General features: G+C 40.3%; 1 pseudogene; it reads left to right on the top strand.

Moving 5' to 3' along the window:
- The first annotated feature begins 1896 nt into the window (after nt 1-1896).
- LOC141819066 (AP2-like ethylene-responsive transcription factor ANT) lies at nt 1897-4765 on the top strand (annotated as a pseudogene).
- The last annotated feature ends 2086 nt before the right edge of the window (nt 4766-6851 follow it).

Below are 6851 nucleotides of genomic sequence, written 5' to 3'. Positions count from 1 at the left end.
CTTTCTTTCCCAAAGCTGTTGCACTGTTTTTCCACGGTATATATGTTTATATACTTTGACTTCCATCATTTGGAGGAACGCAGATTTGGACCCAGTAACTAAAGTGAAATTGATGAAAGTGAGAGGAAGAGGATCATGAAATGATGCGGACGTTGCCACCATTTAGGAGGCATCATACCGAGCAAAAGTGCGTGCTGTGGGTTTGATATAGTTGGTGGATGCACTCATGATTACGATGATAAGAAAAGAGTCAGGAACAAGGATCAGGGATGTTGATTTCTTTACGTTGGAACTCAATCCTTCTCCTCCACTCCTCATTCCTTTCCCAATCTCTATCTTCATTCCATTCCACATGCATGCTCTTTTGTTACCGAATCATTTGTTGCTGGAAAATCTGTCTCCATGAAAGCCATGCATACCTCTGCATGCACAGCAGAGAAAAGCCTTGATAGAAGCAATATGTGATCTCCTTAGCATGATAACATCACCATCTCACATATATATAGTCCAGGGCCCAAGAAATCCATTAGGATATATGCTGAGGAGATAAGAACGCTACTGATTGCTCTATGTTATAAAATTCTATATAGAAGCTTCATGGACCATGACAACTTACTGCTTGGAAGGTTCAAAATTCATGTGGCTACTACAATTCTTAAGCGGAGCCACTCTACTATTTACTGGACAATGATTTTGATGATTAATGTCAGCAGCAGCACGACAAGGATCCAACAGTTCGAATATTAATTAATGGAAAAGAAATCACAATCATAAGCATGATTATGTCACGGTACTACTACTATTAGATTGATTAGTTTACTCGCAGTCTTGTTGTGATCATAATTATAAGCATATTTTTTGGTGTCAGTAAGAAGTTTATTGCAAGCCAATTAACAGCATAACCATGCCTCTTAAGAAACTATATTATATCATAGAGATCAAGTACATTTATGATAGCGTATGGGGTTCTTTTTGCCCTTTGTGCTTTTTTTTTCTTCCCATCATTCCTGGAATATATCAAGGTTGTCATAAACCACCACTTATCCCACTTTGGCTGGGACCAGATGTTGACTACACACTTAGCACTTTAAAATACGTATTAAAGTCACATGTGATGTAAGTATAAGTAGCTAGTAAGGAGTATTATTTTCTTACTCTCGGGTATCAGTAATATAGTCTTTTCCTATTGTACAAAAAACGATCTCTATTTATTGTAGATAAATAATAAAATATGAACAGTAACACAATAGTATATTTAATCAATTAATGAGGGGCTCTGGATTGCACTGCAGATTATGGTAGACGATCGTACTGGGCTAAAGCGACTGGTTGGACAGTTGTCCTCGCTCTCCCTGTCAATCCTTCTCATGTACACCAGACTGTGTAAGGTGCAACCTTGCTTTAGCTACCAATTAGTAACCTCCTCCTCGGTTCGTAGCTAACACGCATTTAGCCATTTCGAAAGGCAGTGTCTTCAATATCCTTATTAATGGTTGCTGCAACGCCTATGTTGTTGCTTGTGGGTGTAATGCTCGCAGCATTCCGCCCGTCTTTCTTAACGAAGGTTTTGAGCATGGTTTAAGGATGTTAAGAAAAGCAGAGAGGTGGGAAGCAAGCTACCAGCTAATCGCGACACAGATCCCTATGGAGTGCGGCAAGGTCTTGTATTGATCCAGATTTCTTGCCTAGAAGACTTCCTTCCTATTACTTTAGATCGAAGGGCCTTGTGCTTGTCTAGTATTCTCTTTCAGTGTCTAGCTTTCTCCTGCAACTACATACCTTGGCGAAGACGATGGTTGGGCTAGCTATTTGTCTATTTTAGTGATGTATAGAAGAGAGGTAAATTACCCTCCTCTTCTTCCTAAAGTCAGTGATAAGCAGCGGCGATAGTCGAAGATGAAACCCATGAACAATAGCAACTGGCTTGGTTTCTCCCTCTCTTCTCATATGAACATGGAGGTTTCTTCGGAGTCGCCACATCACCATCAGAATCATGAAAACCATCATCACCACCAATCTCAACCGACTGCCACAGCTTGGGTCTCTTCTTCTGCAGTCCCATGCAGTTTCTTTCAATCTCCCACATCTGGACTCTGCTATGGAGGGGAAGGAGAGGCCGCAGGGCTTTACTCTCAGTTGCCTGTCATGCCACTGAAATCTGATGGCTCTCTTGGCGTCATGGAAGCCATCCCCAGATCACAACACTCAGGTATGTTTCAAATCCTTCTTTCTATTTCGTTGGTTGGCTCTCCTTCCCGCTAAACTCAAATACAACATCGTTGCCAAAAGTACTTGACAGATTCTTTTCCGTTTACTTCATGTCGTGAAGGAATCCTCCCGTCTCCAACCCGGAAACCCGAAGACTTCTTGGGAGGCGGACCAAACGCGGGGGCCCATCACCACTACGGCAACTTTGAAAGGGAAGCAATGGCTTTGAGTTTGGACAGTCTCTACTACTACCAAAATTCACACGCCGACAGCGCCCTCCATGGACAGCAGATTCCAGTAGTGCAACACCAACTGTTCTTGCAACCCGAAGGGATGTGCTCTGGGATACCAGAACATGAGATGTATCAGGGACCGCTGGAGGTGGGAGCCATGGTGGAACATGGTGACCTTCCGAGCTTCAAAAGTTGGGTGCCTAGAAGCTATACAGCTTGCAACAATGGGCTGGCCGAGGAAGGGGGGATTGGCCGTAGGTCTATAGATGTGGTTGGTTTCGGGGAGTTGCAATCCCTGAGCTTGTCCATGAGCCCTGGTTCTCAGTCAAGTAATTGCTTCATGGCTCCACTGCCAGAGTCTTCAACAACTGACCGCATTGTCCTTGATGCAAAAAAGAAGTTAAGGCCTGGTAAAGGATGCCAGAAGCAGACAGTCCACCGGAAGTCCATTGACACATTTGGGCAGAGAACCTCTCAGTATAGAGGTGTTACTAGGTCAGTACTCAATAGTGCATATCTTATAATCTTTTGAGTTTTCATGATTTCAGTTCAAGAGACAAAGTATGATATAAATGTCATGTTTATGTGACTATCCATGCATCAGGCATAGATGGACTGGGAGATATGAAGCACATCTTTGGGACAATAGCTGCAAGAAAGAAGGCCAGACAAGAAAAGGAAGACAAGGTTAGTAGAAAACATGAATATATTATAAGTGCAACTCTCATATTCAATATTACTGCCAAGTTTTTTAGGTAGTCATCACTAACAACTCCATGGTTCTTGGTTTGTGATTTTTACGCGTGGCGATATCGATTATGCCCTCGTGCAGTATATCTCGGTAGGTATCTTGAACTCAAACAAAATATTGCTTCTGGTCCAATTTTTTGTTCCATAATATTATCACCTAGCATCGAGTTTTGCTTCCTTCAGGGGGGTATGACACGGAGGAGAAAGCTGCAAGATCTTATGACTTGGCGGCATTGAAGTATTGGGGACCATCGACGCATATTAACTTCCCTGTATGTATGATCCTTCAACCTAAAGATCTTTTCCATGCATGCTTGGATTGCTAACACAGTTCCGTACTTGTGGTTTGATGTGCAGTTGGAAAGCTATCAGGAAGAACTGGTTGAAATGAAGAACATGAGCAGGCAAGAGCATGTTGCCCACTTAAGAAGGTAAAATTCACCTAGATTTCTGTTCAATAGTTGTTTACTATTTATAATGTTCATTTTTTTTCCTGGGCCAATGTACGGTTGCAGGAAAAGCAGTGGTTTTTCGCGTGGAGCTTCGATTTACCGTGGAGTAACAAGGTGATCTTTCATAAAAGTCAGATTCTCGAATTAGTTCAAGAATCTTTAGATCATCTGGTAATTTTTAGATTTTTTCTACAGGCATCACCAACATGGAAGATGGCAAGCTCGAATTGGTAGAGTTGCTGGAAACAAAGATCTTTATCTAGGAACCTTCAGTAAGATTCCTAAATAACTTGATATATAAGATCCTTTATTAACTTTTATAAGTGGCATCAACAAATTTTATTGTTCTTGTACTACTCAAACCTGACATTATCCAGGTGCAATTATTCTTAAGTTAGTCATGCATAGTGAGTCTTGGTTTATTAGCTAAATTCCAAAGTGAATACTTGCTGCAATGCCATAAAGCATTCATAATTCTCATAGAATCTATGAACTCACAGGTACTCAGGAGGAAGCAGCTGAAGCATATGATATTGCTGCAATAAAATTTCGCGGGGTTAATGCTGTTACAAACTTTGACATAACGAGATACGATGTAGAGAAGATCATAGCAAGCAGTACATTACTTCCAGGAGAGCTTGCTAGGAGAAAAAAGGCAACTGAAGCAGAAAAAAATATTCCCTTGAGAAAAATATGTGCAGAGAACCAGCTGAAGAAAACAATACTGCAGGTTCTAAATGGAAGATGGCTCTCTATCAATCCACTGCCAAATGGAAGATGGCTGAGACGCCTCCATCCACCGAGTGTCGTGATCATGAACCCTTGATGATGAGTGGTGACTATAGGAGCCCGATGCCATACCCATCGACAATTGGTGGACTTACAGGTTTAGAAACTGGGAGTTTTGTGCAAGGAGCTGTTGATTCTGAGAAACTGAGCTCTGCCCATCTGTCGAACCAGTCATCCTTAGTGACAAGCTTGTCCAGTTCCAGAGAAGGCAGTCCTGATCGGATTGGTCTTTCCATCATGTTTAGTCCCTCTCCACTTGCTTCGTTGATTCCGTCGAGGCCCAGCATTTCCATTGCTCAAATGCCCGTTTTTGCTGCATGGAATGATGTTTGAACCAGCCATGACCACAAAGCAGGCATGCAGAGTCCACGATGGAAGGACAGCCGAGAAAAGAATGCAAAGCCCCATTGGCTAAAGTGAGAGGATGCTTTTCCTTTCTTTCTTTGTTTTTTTTTTCAGATGTCCGTGAGCAAAATTTGTGTTGATCAATCTTACCTCACATGCCAGTGGTTGTTTTTTTCACTTTCGCTTTTGGCAAGAGCAACCATATAATATCATAATATGCGAAGTGTTGCTTAGTTTCTGCATATCTTGTCTTTGCCAAGTACATTATGAAAAGCAGTTCCCATGGTTCAAAGAAAGGCAGCTTAAACTTTTGACCACCACATTCAACAATGGCCTCTGTCAAAACCTATTGATTGCGATCGCTACATTCTCCCTTTCCTCCAGGCTTTGCTCATCCAACATTCTTCATTTCTTTTCTAAAGGCTGTAGATTCTCAAATTATTTTCAGGACTTTCAATTTCTGGTATGACCTATTTATGTTGCATAGGATTCTATTGTAATGCTTCCGGGTGCTTTTTGAACTTCTCGAGAGGAATGAGTTTGTTTTTTCTCATAGCAATCAGTCTAGAAGCATAGATTATATAGCAGACTTCACGATATTAGCGAAACATAAACAAGCTAAGACAGATGATACGTTGTATGATCTCTCAGGAGTCCGTGAGTCTGGACAGAACTTGCAGCTGAAATCTATTCCTCTGCATGCAATGCAACTTCACACGCGGAGACAGAATAGTGTTCATTGTGCTATCTATGATCTATCCCATTGACTAGCCACAGCAGCTCCAGCTCATCTCTGTGAAACCTAGCATTGCCATTGTACATCCTTTGTTTGCGTTCGGAATTTTTTCGAGCAGTGTGACAGTCGCCTCAGAACAGGATTTCACATGGAGCTTATCAATCGATCAACTCAGATAATCAATCGATCGACATGAGCCAGATCTAAGCTGATTGATCTTGTTCCCAGCAAGGAAGCAGCGCAATAATACTTTTCACGTCTTATTTTGGTTTCCGCGCATCTTTTGGCAATTTGTGATCGATCCTTTTCTGCCTGTACTTGTCTGCGAACCGCTACACAAGAGTTTAATTGTTTCCTGGTTCATATTGGGAAAATGAGAGCGTACAGTACTCATCTCCTATCCCCACAATGATGCCTCGAGATTTTTGTAGGCAGATTTGGATGATGATTTATTATTACAGTGTCGGATTCATGTATCAATAAATTGGATACTTGTTGGTATCTAAACTGATTCAGGTGTCTTCCGATACTTACCGTTTGTTGGTATCTATCCCAGCATGCATCATGTGATATTTAAATGTAGTCATGAAAATCTATTAATTAATAATCTGCGTTTATAAAAAGTCTTATTTGACCTTCAAGACTTTCAAAATGCTTATAAAGGTTTATGACTAGAAACTAAGAACAGTCTGAAAAAAATTGAATTTCCTTTAACAAAAGAAATGACTGTAGCCTATCTCTTCCCCACCTTCTCCATCCAAATACCAGGGAGAAGATTCGTGTTAGTGCTAAGATTTTGAACAATATAAATTAAATGATATTAAAAAATAAGAAGGATAAAGGAGTTGATCAAGTAAAAAACTCTTCCAAACAATGTTATACATTGTTCAGTGGAATTGGCGTGGGATGGGCTCCTCCTGACAAGCAATGATCAATAAATGGAGGCCCAGTCATCGATAAAGCCACGGCATAAATATATATTTTATTGAATTGTAGCGGATCATTTTATTAAATTTAAATAAGATTGCATAAATATTTTCACAAAATAATTTATTTTTTGAATGTTTAAAATAACAACTATTCTAATCGTTTCCCGATCGAGGTATAATTGTCTGAATATTTCTGAAATATATACGGCTTTCATTTATCTTATTAAATTATTATAATTATTTCAAATATATTTTCTACTTAATACGTTCTTGACATGGAAATTGTTAATTTAATTAAAAGTAATCAGATGGAAATAGCTAATTTAATTTAAACCTTCAATAAGCATTCGTCCGGTTGCTTCTCCCAACGTCATCCGCCACGCGACAGATCAGAGTGAGAGAGAGAGAG

This window comes from Curcuma longa, unplaced genomic scaffold (assembly GCF_044706935.1).
Source record: "Curcuma longa cultivar G26 ecotype Majalengka, Jawa Barat unplaced genomic scaffold, ITB_CL_G26_1.1 contig_27626, whole genome shotgun sequence".
NCBI lineage: Eukaryota > Viridiplantae > Streptophyta > Magnoliopsida > Zingiberales > Zingiberaceae > Curcuma > Curcuma longa.
This window is presented reverse-complemented; position numbering and strand designations above follow the sequence as displayed.